Source organism: Eublepharis macularius, chromosome 3 (assembly GCF_028583425.1).
Source record: "Eublepharis macularius isolate TG4126 chromosome 3, MPM_Emac_v1.0, whole genome shotgun sequence".
NCBI classification, from domain to species: domain Eukaryota; kingdom Metazoa; phylum Chordata; class Lepidosauria; order Squamata; family Eublepharidae; genus Eublepharis; species Eublepharis macularius.
The window spans coordinates 96,595,860-96,609,237 of record NC_072792.1 but is presented as its reverse complement, the minus strand read 5'-3'; positions in this window follow the sequence as shown (position 1 = coordinate 96,609,237).

Sequence of the window (13,378 nt, the reverse complement as noted above, 5' to 3'; positions counted from 1 at the left end):
TAATGAGGAGCACACATCTGCCCACGAAGCTTATATTTCACAAGCTGTCGAGGCAGATGTGTGCCCGTGGTCACAGCAGGACCCCCGAACAGTGCAGATCGAAGTTCAAGAGGGTGAAGGGGGACTTCTACGGGGCGCTGGAAGCCTGGCAGGGGATCCCTCGCCAGTGTGGAAAGCCCCCGTACTTTGCGTCCATGATGAACCTCTGGGATCTCGCCGGAAGGCCAAGCTGGCAATCCCGTCATCATGCTGGTAAGAACCTCTTAAAAGCATTTAATTTTAAATTAACAACGCTGTTAAGTGCACGTCAATGTGGAGAAACTAGGCAAAAAGTTAGATGGTGGGGGGAGAGCTGAGATTCCATTCCCACCCCCCGTAATCGTCGCACAACGCCGTTTTATTGCAATAGCGGTTTTTTTTTCTCCTACAAAGAAACCTTTTTTTTTTCTGCTCGGCGTGAGGGACCCCAAGTTTGGGAATGTGGCATGTGTCGAGCCGCTGTGTTCATCACGGTGCACAGTTGCTGGTGTTATCTTTGTTGCACCTTTTTGTCATGAATGTTCCGATTGCAATGGTTTGATGGAGTGTGCCAACATTTCTTCTTCACTTTGCAGCCCTTCTCCGTGGTAGAGCTCCCACCGCTGCCGTGGGGGAGGCAAGAGCAGACGAGGAGCAGGAGGCGCTTGAGGTGGCTGGGGAGCAAGCTTCCTCTGAGGACCCTGCACAGGGATCACAACAGGCACCCCCTGGTAAGCATGTATTTGCCTAATATATTCTTCCCCACCTAAAATCAGGCAGACCAGCAACTGATGCTTTCCCACACCGTGCACTTGACCATCAACCTTCATAGAATGTGTCCATGGATGAGTGGGACCACATTCGCTTCCACACTTCCATGGATGGAGGGGAAGTTGTATATGACAGTGGTGCCCCAAGCACGGAGCATCACCACCCACCGGCCTTTTCCACGATTTCAAAAGTGTGCTGTGAAAAAAAATAATTGCCAGCCTTTTTTTATCTCCTTTGTAACAGCAAGAAAAAAAAATTAATGCTTTCCGATGTTTTATTTGCTGGTGCTATAACAGAGTTCCCATTTTTCTGTAATCATTGAAATGAAATCAGAGAATCTGGAGGTTGATGCCACAGTGGATCAGCCAGGATGTTATGACTGCTGTGGCCAAACCGTTTTACAAGATTTTGATTTCTTCCTTTCATTTCTGAAGCTAGTGCACAGGAAAGCCAACTGGAACGGTCGGAGGAGGGTCCCTCAACCAGCAGAAGGTCTGCTCCCCCAGGAAGAGCCCAACGCAGAGGGATAGGAGATCTGTTCACGGCCATGGAGAGGATGGAGGAGAGGCTAGGATCATCCAGTAAGTTTTTGCTCTGAATGGTGCTGTCACCCTTTTTTTGGGTGCCGTCTCTCAAAAACACTTTTCTTTTCCAAATTCAGTCTCAAATGTGCAAGAGAGGTTGAGCAGCGTGGAGGACCGACTAGCACGCCTGGGGCGGCGAGTCAATGTGATGGAGCGCCGTGAGAGAAGGAGACATCGTCCCTCTGCCTCTGGGGATGCACCCTGATTGTTCTCACCACTGTATATAGTTACCCAAGTTTTCTTCCCCTTCCCCCACAGTTTATTGTTGTGCTGTTCATTTAAAAAAAAAATTTTTTTTTGTGGTTCTCTTTTGCTTAATTTTTTCCTTAAATTAAAAAAATATTTTCCATGATGTCACAGTGATATTTTCTCTGTACGTGGTCCATGTCTATGCATCAATAAGATAGGTGTAATGGCTTTCTGGACTGTCCACTAGATTTCCCAAATAACAATCAATGCCCACCCCCTGTTGGTGCAATGTCCCACATCATCATAGGTTTTCTCTGCACCCCCTTTTTTCTAATTTCCCGCATCCCCGGCAAACACGTGAAGTGTTTGTATTTATCGTGACCTCGAACTTCATTAGCCTTACCTGCCAAAGTTTAGTCTCATGTGTCACATTCTGATTGCCACAGTTGACTTGACACAATTGTAGGTTTTTTGGGACATGGTATATAAGTGGCAAATGGTGGATTACACTGGTTGTTGGGGGTTTTCCGGGCTGTATTGCCGTGGTCTTGGCATTGTAGTTCCTGACGTTTCGCCAGCAGCTGTGGCTGGCATCTTCAGAGGTGTAGCACCAAAAGACAGAGATCTCTCAGGTGGATTACACTGTTCCACAAGCACCTCACAAGCATCCCCCCTGTCATCATGTCACCAGACTCAGTTTTCCAGACGAGGGAAGCACTGACAATTTAAGGAGCATCACCCCAATGGCATAATTGGGCTCTAAATTGCTGATGTTGAGAAATAATGTGATATGACCTGTACTTTAAATGGCCCAAGAAACTGGTTGTTCCACCACATCACATGGAGACATCAAGCTGAAATTTGTTGGCACAGCGTAATACAAAAATACCAATTCTGATTCGTCTGGAATGTGCCGCTCCTGGTGTTACCCGTTCTTCCCTCTCAAAAGCACAGTCCATTAATGTGGGAGATGAAATCAATGGGTGAAACTGGCATTGAATGCATGATTTTCTGAATGGAGTGCTGAATCAATCAGTCCCCAGTGTTTTAGATTGGGTGTGATGGAAATGAACCACACGTGACGCCAAGTAACAGAATTTACAGGCGGGCCCCTATCTGTGCTGGATATCCAGATGTGTTTTTTCTTTTACTGGCGTGGAACAAAAGGAGCTGTTTAAAAGTGGAGGATGCCGAACGACACTTTGAATATGATGTCCAGAATGATTCTGCTGATATCCTAGGTTTCCCATTCATCACTCCAATCGGGGGGCCAAACGTCGTAGTCTCCAGCCTGGTTGGCACACAGGTTTGAGATGGGTTCCAAACACGAAGAACCACAAAGAACCCACAGAACGCCACATCACAACTTTAAATTTAGCATTCTGTCTGTATTCACTGTATCTTCAGAATGCTTTCTCCATTGTGTCCCCAGGCATAACACCAAATTTTACAGCAAAACAGGAATGGAAATACAGATAAGATTTCAAGGGAATGTATTTTAAGTTCATGGATGTCAATGTGGAACTAAAAAATTGGGTCACCAGAAATAAGAAGCGTTTCTTTAAGAGCAACAGAAAGGTGTTCGATTTTCAAAATGTTTTCTGCATGTTTTTGGACAGCATTTCCCCCGTTAATCCAAGATTGACAAACTTTCTTTATCTACTAATATTTTTGCCAGGAACACAATTGATTCCTATTCTGTCTCTGCGGCACGTAAATCTTCCCTCGATTCTCTGATCCTTTTTTTTTCTAATTTTTTTTTTTAATGAATCTTTGGAATAGCGATATTTTGTTATGTGGGAATAAAAAAAGTATTGCGCCCAGAAAAGGCACCCTAGCCAAGTGTCCCCGTGGTGCTCAACCTTCGGTCGTGACAGGCGCCAGCCACGAGACGCACCCTGACCAAACGATTTAATTACATTCCAACAAAATAATTCCGGGTTGGACTTTCAAAGCTTTTTATTTTGATCAATCGTCACTGCGTCACGATGACTTAAGTTTTAAAAAAGGCAAAAAAATTAAAAGAGACATTTCTCAAGGAACAAGAAACACAGCTGATTTTAAAAACTTGTTTGTGGTATCATTCTAGAGCACTGTATACATGGGCCGAGGCAGGAGGCGTTAGGACGGCAGTTAAATGTGATCTTTGTTGCGCTGGAACACACTACGAAATTTCGCTATGACAGATCAATTTGAAAAAAAAAATTAAAAGAGGAGGGGGGGGAAGAGGATATTCGGGTGGTTGGGCCACTAAAAAGATGTTAATGAGAAAAAAGTTTGGCTTTTGAGAAATTGAATGTTGCTGAACCAAGCAACGAAAGCAAATAAAAGGGAAATATAGGAGAAATCGCTCATGAGCCATCTCTGGTGGAATCGGCCAATGGGAACGCAAGGAAAGGAAGGGGAGACTTGATTGACGGCTGTTTAAAAAAGGAGCGCGAAAATTGCGCTCGCAAGCGTTCACGTCCATCGTGAAACTCCCGCAAGAAAACCGCTACTAGTAATTCGATGGAAATCCGAGAGAGATGCGTGTAGAGGATTGGGTAATGTGACCGGCACTCTGAAATGCGGATTTCATGTGGAGAACAACCGGGAAAAAAGAGGTAATGTGGATTCAACCAGTATGAACTTTCAAAAGGGTGCATATCCTTCAAGGAAAGAAAGGAATGGCAGAAATTGGGAGGCAGAGTTCAGAAAAACCTGCCCCTGTACAGGTATTTATTAGCCAAGATGTCCATGTTCCCTTTGATACTGATACTAAGGAATCAGTAACAGCAGCAGCAAATATTGGACCATTTTAAGGCTTTCATTCATGTCTGATTCTGTTCATGTAGATTATTATATTAAAGCCACCTAAGGTTCAGGTGGTCTCTCTAATTCTTTTAGATTGCATACTTTGGAAATGCTCATGGTTTTATATACTTTATATGTGGTGTGTCACAGCACTACGGGTGGGGGGGCATACAAAGAAGCAAACTGAAGAATCTCAAATTGCATGTTTGACAATGCCTCCAAGACTGCAGTCAAATAATTGAGGTTTGCCACAAACCAAGCTGAACCTTATTTACACTAACAGAGGGCACCTATGGAACAAAGGTGGCCTTAATTATGCCTCACTTATTTAGCAAAGCCTCATATTTACTTTAAATCTTATAGTCATAATGTGACTTCTGGAATACACTGAGTTACATTCTCCTTGGTTTTGTACTGCTTCAGGGTACTTGTTTTGTACTGCTTCAGGGTAATATAATATGGAAAATGTTGATATGGATAACAGCCAGTTTGGTGTAGTGGTTAAGAGTAGAGATGGGCACAAACCACAAAAAAAACCCTAACCATGAGGTTCATGGTTCATGGGTTTTCATGAACCAGGAACCACGAACTGGCACGAACGGGGGCAAGTTTACGAACCAGGGGGTCCCCCCCTCGCCACCTGCCAGCCGATAGTTTAAAGGGACCTGCCTCTTGCAAGCAGCAGGGCCCTTTAAACTGCCCAAACCCCACCCCCCAGCCCCCCAGCCCCAGTCCCAGCCTTATACTTACCTTGCCCTGTGGGCCCGCGGCATCCTCCCCCTCCTCCTGCGAGGGGCAGGAAAGCTGTTTGGGGCCTCTTCTGCTGCTGTGTGGGCCCGCAGGGTGGCAGAAAAGGCTGAAAACAGTCTTCCCGCCAATGGGATGAAACCCGTATGGGGTCTGTGAAACAGACAGCCTCTTTTCCTCCTGCCCAGTGACAGCCATGGAGGCTGACCGCCTGGGCAGCAGGAAAAGAGGCTGTCAGTGCTGGTTCCAGAGTGGGGTCTGTGAAATGACAGCCTCACGAACCACGAACCAGGAAAAAGTCAGAAGTTCGTGGTTCGAATCATGTGGTTCATTTTTTTTGGTTCGTGCCCATGTCTACTAATAACACATCCAAAGTTCAGATTAATGACAAATTCAAGGGCTCCAACCCCGCCCACCCCCATCCTATCACATATTAGAGGATGAGGACAATGGCAGCCCACACCAAAACTTTTCTAGTAATATCTCCAGAGGTTTGGGAATGGCTGCCAGTGGAGGCTTTCCCTCCTTTCCCTCTTTTCTCACCTTCCACAGATGGTGTAAGTCCATCCTGTTTAGGAAGGTTTTAAATTGAAATTGAATTATTTTGACTGTGGGGGACAATTCTCAGCATGATAAAGGATTTTAGGTAGTCTTTAATTGCTATTATTATTGAGCTTTTTTCATTAGTCTACATCCCATACATCTCAGATGGACCATTTTTATGTAAACTACTTCGAGCTAACATTTGTGGAATTATTGATTACATTGTTAATTGATTAATTAATTGATTAATATTACAATTCCAGTTAAGTTTGGGTCCAGGTCTTAATGGGCTCACCATTAGCCAGCTCTCCCAAGCAATTTTACAGCAGGCAACAAGTAACTAGGAAGACTGCCTGGTAACAGCATAGATAATTGTAGGCCTTATCATTAAGACATGGATATTGATGAGCATGCTTAAGAGTATCTGTTGTGACTAGGATGCATAGATATTATAATTTCCAAGGCCTCCATTTCTTCTTCATTTAACCACAATGCATTGGAATATTCATGACTGTCTTGTCCAACAAAGGCTTTGTCACTTGCCAATCAGAGCTTCTCAGCCTCCTCCCATCTCTTTCCAAGGATAAGTTTGTTTGGAAAAGAGGGGAAAATATCAAGATGCACCCCTGAATTTGGGCTTTCTGAACTTTCTCAGTGAACATTCCATAAGAACTGAAGGAATTACAATGCAAACCAACTAGAAAATGTATGTGGAGGGGATAGGTAGCCAAAATGTATCTTTCTGACCTAGCAGTTCTCTTAGGTACACCTTTCTACCTTGGAGTTGTGTACTCGTTACCTGGATGAGTCTCCTTGTGAGTAGGGGGACTAACACACAAGGAGATAGCTGTGAGAGGTGGTAACTAGCAAGACCCTCTACCAGTTTTTACCAGGTGCCCTCCCCGAGGAAACTAATGAGGGATGAGTGTTTTCCAAAACAAGAGTATTTTTATTTAAAGGAAGAACTCACACACACAGCAACTGGTAAAGCAACTCACAAGCACACAAGATTCCCAGAAAAGCAGTGGGGAAAATGAGATTTTAGGGTGATAATTACTGATCAGAGTAGTAGAAAGGTCCACAGAGGAAGAAGGCTTCAAATGTCCAGCATTCTTGACCAGTAGGCTCAGAGGGATTCTGAGAGCACAGCGCTTAGATCCAAATAAGTGTGTACAATTTAGTTGGGGCAAAGCAAGAGTACTTATAGGACAAAATCGGCTCTGAGGCTGGTGAGTGACTTTAGCCTGTGAAAAAAAGTCTTAAGTGGTTGTCTCCTGGGATGGACAAAAGACTTGAGTAACTTTGATTGGCCTGCCGGGGTGGGACAAAGGACTTAGCTTGCCAATTCTCAGTGCCTGGTGATTATTCCAAACTTCAGGCTGAAGAAACGAGGGTGAACAAATTTAACATATGCACAATGGCAGAGTCAATAAACACATTATTTGCACAATGGCAGGGTCAGTACACACATGTAATGCATACTTATTTTAAGCCTAGATGTTTTATAACATGTTAGATACTCTATATTTACTTTTAAAAGACTTGAGATAATGTGATATCTGGATCTTTGGAGTGCTTCAACTATTCCTAGATTTTAGCTATCTTCTCTAGAATATAAATTACTGTTTAAGCCAAAGTTTTTTATATATTTATTTGGTTTTCTTTTTCTAGCCTCACTCCAGTATATAAGGTTAGATGGCTTGTATAAACTGATGAAAGAATGAGGGTAGATTGGTATAAAATGTATTGTTATATTGATATATAGTAAGGTGCATTAATCTTTCCGTTTATATCTTTTGTCTCCTCCTCTTTATTTTGTTTTTCTATCTTATCCTATACTCCTGGACTGATTAAGAGATTAACTATTCTGGCGAAAATCTAAAGGATTGGAAATGTGATTTATACTTAATATATGTAAAAGAAAGAATTATGAGAAATGAAATAAGAAATAGAATAAGTGGATAAAAAGCACTGAAATAAAATAACTGATTGGAGAGCTTGAAAGGGAAGATTGAAGGAACAAGAGGTATTAAATGTCTATGTAGTGGCTTTCTATATTCATGCATTGATGATATGATGTTTTGTACACGAATTTGTTACTGGAACTTTTTTGGGGATCCTTTATGTAACTTTAAAATTAAATAAAGAATAATTAAAAAAACAAGCTAACACTATATAAAACACATTATTGCCCATGTGCTGGCTGCCCCAATGGATGAGCCTTTTAAGCCTTTAGCGACCAGTTAAGGGTATAGCCTCCACAGTAGTCAATGGTCTTAGAAATATATATAGGGTAAAGTTACATGCTCTGAACTTTTTAATAAGGGACAGGTCACAAGATATAAATGTAATACTTTAATAAAATTCTAATTATTAACTTTTAATGGAGGTCAACTGTGGTATATCTTTGTTATAATCACTGTACTCACAGGAGCTGCTGTATGTAACACTGCTTTATTCTCAACAAACAAGGAACTGACACAGACAAGGAAAGTAAGTAAGAGAACAGTCTAGGGGGTGGAGTTTTCCTCCATCCCATAATCAGGTTCCAGTTAACTCTTTTTTATCCATTTAACTACAACCTTAAGGGCTACACTATAAATTGAAGATTTTTTTATCATCTCCAGAACTCTGTTTTTTACTGTAGTTGGTATGTGGGCAGTCTGCCTAGTTCTCTACCATCTTAATATCTGCTTTTGATTGAAAGAAATCAAAAGGCCTTAAGTAATGCACTTCATGCTGCAGTAAGCAAGCTGCCCAGCAGGCAAAATGTTGCTGGCTCCTGCCTGGGAGACTGGAATGCAATTAAACTGTAAATTTAATTAAGTGTCTCCAGAGCTGGCTGGTGAATTTAGAGTTTTGATTAAATGTTCCCAGGAAGAACTTAAACTTATCAGAGCTGATCAGTGTCCCTAAAGGGTTTTAGCTGGGGTTGTGATCAATGGGAAAAAAGGAAATTGGAATGTCTGAGGGGAGTTGTCTCAAGCACCTTTCTTGTCAAAGAGCTGCATATTCCAAGGCTTGGGTGGGTTGGAGTCAATGGCACCTAATCACTTGGCATTCCATTCATATGGCATGTGCATTCCAGTCTCCCAGGCAGGAGCCAGCAACATTTTGCCTGCTGGGCAGCTTGCTTACTGCAGCATGAAGTGCATTACTTAAGGCCTTTTGATTTCTTTCAATCAAAAGCAGATATTAAGATGGTAGAGAACTAGGCAGACTGCCCACATACCAACTACAGTAAAAAACAGAGTTCTGGAGATGATAAAAAAATCTTCAATTTATAGTGTAGCCCTTAAGGTTGTAGTTAAATGGATAAAAAAGAGTTAACTGGAACCTGATTATGGGATGGAGGAAAACTCCACCCCCTAGACTGTTCTCTTACTTACTTTCCTTGTCTGTGTCAGTTCCTTGTTTGTTGAGAATAAAGCAGTGTTACATACAGCAGCTCCTGTGAGTACAGTGATTATAACAAAGATATACCACAGTTGACCTCCATTAAAAGTTAATAATTAGAATTTTATTAAAGTATTACATTTATATCTTGTGACCTGTCCCTTATTAAAAAGTTCAGAGCATGTAACTTTACCCTATATATATTTCTAAGACCATTGACTACTGTGGAGGCTATACCCTTAACTGGTCGCTAAAGGCTTAAAAGGCTCATCCATTGGGGCAGCCAGCACATGGGCAATAATGTGTTTTATATAGTGTTAGCTTGTTTTTTTAATTATTCTTTATTTAATTTTAAAGTTACATAAAGGATCCCCAAAAAAGTTCCAGTAACAAATTCGTGTACAAAACATCATATCATCAATGCATGAATATAGAAAGCCACTACATAGACATTTAATACCTCTTGTTCCTTCAATCTTCCCTTTCAAGCTCTCCAATCAGTTATTTTATTTCAGTGCTTTTTATCCACTTATTCTATTTCTTATTTCATTTCTCATAATTCTTTCTTTTACATATATTAAGTATAAATCACATTTCCAATCCTTTAGATTTTCGCCAGAATAGTTAATCTCTTAATCAGTCCAGGAGTATAGGATAAGATAGAAAAACAAAATAAAGAGGAGGAGACAAAAGATATAAACGGAAAGATTAATGCACCTTACTATATATCAATATAACAATACGTTTTATACCAATCTACCCTCATTCTTTCATCAGTTTATACAAGCCATCTAACCTTATATACTGGAGTGAGGCTAGAAAAAGAAAACCAAATAAATATATAAAAAACTTTGGCTTAAACAGTAATTTATATTCTAGAGAAGATAGCTAAAATCTAGGAATAGTTGAAGCACTCCAAAGATCCAGATATCACATTATCTCAAGTCTTTTAAAAGTAAATATAGAGTATCTAACATGTTATAAAACATCTAGGCTTAAAATAAGTATGCATTACATATCATTAAGCATAGGGAGGAGATTTAAATCATAATCTATGTTCCTCCTTCTTTCTCTATTTCAAAAGACAATAATAAAACCAGAAGGCTCTAAGAATCTATCCATCCCCCTCCCTGTTATCCCTTCAGAGCCCACTAACAGTATGTTAGAAAAGAAGATAGGCATAAAAGATTAAGCCCATACAGTTGGACTGTAATTTCAGTTTCATTCCGATTTCTTCTTCTTTCACCCAGTAGAATGGTGGATCATTTTCTCTTTCACACTAGATAGCCAACAAGAGCTTTTCTTATTTTCTAGCCAGTTCTGGAGGCGGTCAGTAAAAATATTGCTGTTTCTCTGTTCACTTCTCTTCCCAAAGATGTGTTGCACAGTTTTTCCATCGTCCAGAAGCAGCACGCTAAGTTTTCTCATCATAGCTCTGGTTGGTTGGCCCTCCCCTTTCTTCTCTATGACTTGCATTTTTAGAAAAGGGTATTGGAATGTTCCTCCATCTTGCAAAGTATCTTTTTTTTCATTCTGCTCTAATTTCCTTTCAACTAGCTCTGTCCCTTTAGAATTTTTTTCTGTATCATTATTTTTCACAATGCCTTTATTCACCTCCACTCCAAGGATCTGATCTGCTTTACTTAACAACTTAGCCATCCAATTGACAATTACTTATAAGCTGGAAAATATTTCCTCCAAAGAAGCCATTTCAGAGTTGCTTGTAGATATTTTGGTGAAACACTCTTCAAAGTGGTGAAAAGCTTCACTTAAAGTATTTATGGTTTTGAGAATGTATTGCTTTCTAGCCTCTGCTGGAAGAGTTTTCTTTACAATCACTCCTTCATCTGTTTCCCTCCTCCCAGAACTCGTAGGGGTGGCCGCTTTGCCAGAGGTTAATAAATCACCTCCTAATGAAGCTGGTTAGCTCTGATAAAGTCATAAAACAGTCTCCTTACTTGGTGGGAAGATTCAGGTTGCTTTGTGCGGTCAGATGTCTTTGATATGTCTTGCCAAGAATCTGCTTGTTTATTCGCTAATTGGACTTTGGCTTCCGCAGCTTCGTAGCCATATTGGCTTCTTCCCCGGACCTTGCCTCAAGCCAGCGTGGTGTCTTCCAGGGGGTTGCCAGTCCCCTTGAGCTCCCTCGCCTTGTTCCAGCCTGCCTCCCCTCTCCATGGGGGGGTCTTGGGGGCCCGAATTCTCAGGTCCCAAGGTACCAGGGAGATCACGACAGAGAGCTCATAACTCAACTGTCATTCCTCACTGCTTCATTACCCGGAAGTCCTATAGTGTTAGCTTGTTGATAGGTTTGCTAGCATGAGGATGGCAGGAGACTCACTGCTGGAGATGGAACTTGCTAATGACGTAATGACATTGCCAGCGATGCACTGATGTCACTTCTGTTTGCACCAGAAGTGACATAGTATGTCAGGATACTGGCCATCACCCCCCCACACACACACGCACACACACACAATTTCCTCTTATTTTTCTCTCACCACCTAACAGAGAAGGGCTGCATCCCCCACTCTCAGCAGGAAAGTCTACTTGTTTAAGAAAATTCACTCCAGTCTAAGTCCATTGATTTTGATGGGTTTAGACTGGAGTAACTCTGCTTAGGAGTGCACTGTATGTCTACCCATGTTTGACCACCTCTACCTTGAAGAAGGATCTTTGTAAAATACAGAACCTAGGCACTGAATCAAGTCCACAAAAGCACATTGAGATACATTCTGCTAAAGATCACACTCTTAGACTACCTGATCCTTTTGATAGGAGTATTAGTTTTTTGTTCAGTGCTCTGTGGTGAAAGTGTATAACATAGAGACTTATTTGGAATATGACACAGAAATATCACTGCTCAGTTCATATGAGAAACTGAGCTGCCGTTCAATGTTATTAATTAGATTTCTACAAAAATGTAAATGTACCAAATGCAAATGAAGAACAACTTGAATAGTGTTAATGGCACAATGCCATCAGGAGTTTGAATGTTGTGGTTTTTATGAAGCTGGTTTGAAGCCTCCAGACTATTTAAACCATAAATTTGCATATGAACCCAGGAGAACAAATTGTCTAGAAAAATTAGAATATTTCTGACTGTCAAGTATTTAGCAAGTACAACTCTTTCTGCATCGATTAATGTGTTCCAATAAAGAGTGTTAATCGGCTTTAAACATTTCATTATGGTTTGTTTGAACACAGCATTTTACAAGCAGAGCAGTTCATCATATTGCTGGAACAAGTACAATACAGCATCTTTAAAATTATGTACAAATAATAGATTGGCTACAGTACTACTATTTCAGCAGCATTAATAAAATCTCTTACGCATGCCGTGAGTCCATGGCCAGGAGGATTCTCTGGAGGTCTTTTATAGGATACTTGTCTTTATATTGAAATTCCTCAATGCCTTTTTGCTGTCTCCCTAATGATCAGTTAAAGAGGGTCTCCTGAGAATGCCTGAGTCAGAGCCAACTCGAAAACTGCTGAGGAAACATCCTCTCTTACTGGAAATGATTCCCATCAAACTGCCTTGTACCATGTTTAGACTAACGGATCAGTAACGCTAAACAGAGGGAGCTAAGTTCACACTGCTTAAGAAGTTACTGTGTGTGAATAGATTGGCTTTGTCTGGCTCGGTTACTTTAGGGCACACTGTCCAAGAGACTTGTACTAAAACAAATTACTTTGAGATGTTGCCAAATAGTGAAGCTGGAGATTCAAAAGTGACCACTTCCTTTTGACATCTCCTTTCTATTAACCTTTATTACAATTCTCAGTATATTTATGTTTGTACCTCATTTAGGATCAAACCAGAACAGTTTCTTAGCAATACAATATTTGTGCCAGATCCAGACAGAAAGGATGCCCAGGGAGCCATGTTTGCTTATTGTATATTCCCCTCTCTGTTATGGAACCCCTCCTCCTGGCAATAAATCAAAGACTGAACCCAAGCATTTTATATGCATGGCTGATTTTCATGGCTTAGGGTATAGCTGGAAGAAGGTTTGGCTTTTTCATTGCATTTTTATTCAAACAGATTTACTTCTGTTCTAGTGAGAATTTTCAAAGGTCTTTTCCTTTTGAGAGAGGATGGGAAAATATATTTAATCAAACACATACTTCCATAGTTCCAGTATAACTGTGAGACATAATTGCAAGCATGCTTCCTTTTTCTTTAATTAATTTAAATATTTACAACCTTCCCTTTCTATGTAAAATTATGCATAAGTTAGCTCCTAACATTTTGATTTTAAAAAATACCTACAGTTCAAACAAACAAACAAACAAGCAAACAAAACAGCACAGCATGGGCAGTAAAAGCATAGGAA